This window comes from Protopterus annectens, chromosome 8.part0, assembly GCF_019279795.1.
Source record: "Protopterus annectens isolate FY-2018-M chromosome 8.part0, PAN1.0, whole genome shotgun sequence".
Lineage (NCBI taxonomy): Eukaryota > Metazoa > Chordata > Ceratodontiformes > Protopteridae > Protopterus > Protopterus annectens.
Genome location: NC_056741.1, coordinates 755,509,386 through 755,513,369, shown reverse-complemented (window position 1 = coordinate 755,513,369; position 3,984 = coordinate 755,509,386).

Below are 3,984 nucleotides of genomic sequence, written 5' to 3'. Positions count from 1 at the left end.
TAGACTACCAGCTATGTGGTAGTTCATGGGTACAGAGTTTTTACCAAAGGGGATGACAATACACTTTTTGCTATTGAGCTTCAGGACATGGCTTTGACACCAGGTATCTGTCTCAGTGAGGCCCTTTTGTAGTTTGTCCACATCGTTAGGAGTTTCAATTATGAATCCTAGTTTGCAGTCATCTGCAAACTTTGTTAGCCAAAGACCTCCCATGTTGGCCCGCACCTCAGAGAAGTAGATACCAAACAGGAGAGGATCCAGGACTGAACCCGGTGGTACTCCACTTGTCACTGGTCTGATGTCGGATTTGGAATCTGCTACTTTCACAGTGTGGGTTCTGTTCGTGAGCCAGTTGGCAACCCATCTTGTGACATAGGGATTTATACCTAGTTTAGTGAGCTTATCCATAATTCCAGAGTGGGGGATGGTGTCGAAAGCCTTGGCGAGATCTAGATAAGCTGTGTGAACCATTTTACCCTCATCTATGGCTTTGGTGACTGCTTCAAAGAAGTCAGTCAGGTTTAGGAGACATGATCTGCCTTTTACAAATCCAAACTGGGTAGGGTCCAGAGTTTGGAGATTACCAATGTGTTTGTTTATGAGTTCCACGATGATACGTTCCATGGCCTTGCAGACCAGGCTCGTCAGGCTAATGGGGCGGTAGTTCCTGGGGTCCGTTGTGGCTCCCCCTTTGTGGAGTGGGATAACCATCACGGTGCGCCATTCAATGGGTACAAAGCCTGAGGTGAGGCTATGATTGAACATAGTACTTAGGTAGGGTGCCAGTTCATTCTGTAGTTCATGTAGAACGCAGCCTGGGATATTGTCAGGTCCCATGGATGCTGTGTTCTTGGCTTTGGATAGTGTGTTTTTTACCTGTGCAGCCGTGATTATAGGAACTTTGCATTCTTCCGGTATGGAGATGGGCCCTCTAGGGGGTGAGGGGGGGGGGTAAAGTTAGCACTGAACCTATCTGCTAGGATGTTGGCAATATCAGTTGGTTCTGTATATTTAGTGCCATTGTGCTGTAACTCAGAGCAGCTCTGAGTGTTCCCATTTAGATTCTTGACATAGCTATAGAATGCTTTGTGGTTGTCTTTAGAGTCAGTGGCAATTTTGTTTTCGTAACTAGCTTTGGAGGATTTTATGAGGGATCTCAGCTTCTTACTGAGGTTGATCAGGGAGTTCCTCAAGTCATGGGATTTTACTCTTTTTTGCAACAGTTTCTTCTGTTGTAGAGTTTGTTTATGGCAGAGGACCACCAGAATGGCTTCCTTTTTTGGAGGATAGCATCTTGGTTCTATTAGGGATAGCATGATCCATGCACTCGTGTAAGTGCTTATAAAGTGCATTTGTGCAGGATTCATCAGTCATACCTCTATTGTCCGTCTGCATGGGTGTCATGAAGTTTGCCACTTCTGTCTTAAGAAGTGTGAAGTTGGCTTTGTTCTTAAACATTTTCTTTTTAGTTGTCTGTCTCTTATGTTAATTTGACCATATATCTTGTTTCCTCTCTGCTTTTACTGGCTGATGTGAGTAAGCACAAAATTATCATTCTGTGAAATCACTCCCCTTCAACTATTTAAATTTATTGGCCATCCTACTGTATTCCATAGTACTAGAATACAAAAATGCTCACTCCCTTTCATTCTATCTTGCTCTTTTAAAAATAGTGGCTCTCCACTAAAACTTAACTTTTTAGACAAGTTACCCACTTTCAAATCTAACTGCTTAGTGCACACTGCAGTGTTTAGGATAAACAATTTTTTTCATCTTACCTTTAAGCATCTATTGCAAGACCACCAGTTATTGGAGAGCCCACATTCTACCTCTCAGTAGTCATCTTGGGATTAGTGCTTCTGTTTTCTCCTGGTGAGGGAAGGAGTACAGGGACATTATTTCCTGGAGACTGCTGATCAACAGAAAGCCTAAAAACTGCTTTATATGTGACAGCTTGGAATCTGTGTGTATTTTCTGATTCTGGTGAGAGTTGGAGCAGAGTGCATTGATTCCTGACTCTTTCTGGTTAGAGAGTGAGTGTCTGCACTTAATGTACCTGATTGGTCTGGTTGCTCTTCAAGGCATCTACCAGAAAAAGGCTACAAGCCTACAGAGCATCGCATCATCTGGGACAAGACTGTGGATCATCAAACAGGCCGTGGCCTGCTTCTCTTCTTGGGATCGGTGCTAACATTTTGCTTCTGGTGAGAGAAGACGCGAAGGAGTATTGTATCTTAGAGTGAAGCTGTGCTAAAACCAGCATTAGTAGTAGCCAGGCAATAGCCATTCATGCAACTCCCCTCTTTTCATCATTCTTGACAAGCTAATTCTTTGCTTTCAGTAAATACTGCTTGATTTATTTTTAACTTCAGAATATCTGCCTAAATACTTCATCCTTAAATTTTCAGGGTCTGCGTATTAGTTTTCCCTCAAGTGTTTGGCAGTGCTCTGTACAGACTCAGACACCTTGAGTGACATTTTTTCTGTAAAAGCACAAATGAAATTTCTCCAATATCTAGTTGCACACAGGACAACTAGTTTGCAGTGACAAACACTGTCTGTACAGTTGCAAATTGGATACTCCTGACAGTGACTGATATTCTCACTCCAACAGTCTAATCAATAAAAAAGGTCTGTTGCCCTGGATATGAACTTTCCTACTATCTCATTTATCAGCTTGGTGGATATGGGCATCCTGAGGGAATTTAGAAATTGCCTCATGTTTACTGACAACGAGTTAATTCTCAAATAAACTGATACGGTATGTGACAGATGTATTTACACAAAGTCACTGGAGGTGAAGCTCTCACATAAAAGTACTCCTAATGTCAGTAAGGCTGTCAGTAGTACACATGCTGCACCCATCACACATAATTCAAAGCAGACATATAGACCCACATATACTGAGGCACTTACATGTAACCTTCCTAAACCACAAAGACCTCCTAGCAACGTACACATAAGAAATACCCTCAGCAGCCCCAAATGCACTCTTTTAAAACAACACCCACATCAACAAATTGAGCTACATCTCACAGAGCCTGTACCTCTAAGCCCATAAGGCAAGTCACCACACAATTCAACATTCTAGCCATAGGAGACTCTATTGTGAGACACACTGATGTTCCTCTCACCAGGCTGAGCAAGGAGAAAGTTAAAAGTGGAAGTGTCATCTAAAAAATATTCATCAAGTGGAGGTGTCTCTATTTCAATCAAAAATAAATAAACTTCAAGGCTGGTCAAATAGGACAATGCACTTGAGCTGCTCCGTGTTCAAATCACCATAAGTAAAATCCACTACCACTTCCTTGCAAGCTATAGGTCCCCCTCTATGACCCAGGAAACCCATACCATATATTTAAACTTATAAGAAACACTAACCATCCAACACAATACCATATTCATGGGTGACTTTAATTATCAATCTACAAACATGAGTAGAAAGTGAAACCAAAAAAACACAGGATCACGATGGTGATCGCGACACAGTCAGGTTAGGAAATTAACTTTTTTCCACTGTAGTGCGATCTTGGAGTTGATATATTTAATTTATGGGGGGGCAGGGGGGTTTGCTCCCATGCAGAAACTTAGTAAAAAGTGTGTTTGCTAGTTTGGTGTTGTTATAGGTAGAGGGGTGTTGTTTACATGTGCGTTGTAGTCTTCAATGTTATGATGCATACTTTCAGTGTTCTGAGTTTTCGTTGTTTTGGGTTTTCAGTGTTTTGGGTTTTTGATGTTATGGTCTCAGTGTTTCACTTGGTCTATATGTGCCTGAGTCCTATATGTACCTATGTCTAGATAACTAGCTGATCAAGGCATTGTCCAGGCAAGATTTCTTAAACATCATTAGTTGAATCTTTATTCTGCTGTCCAGATCCCAACTAGGGATGATAGTCAACCTTAAAAAGTTTCAGTTCTAGCCAGCTCAAACCTTAACTATAGACATAGTCCTGAATTCAGACCCAACCAAAGTTTATTTCTCCA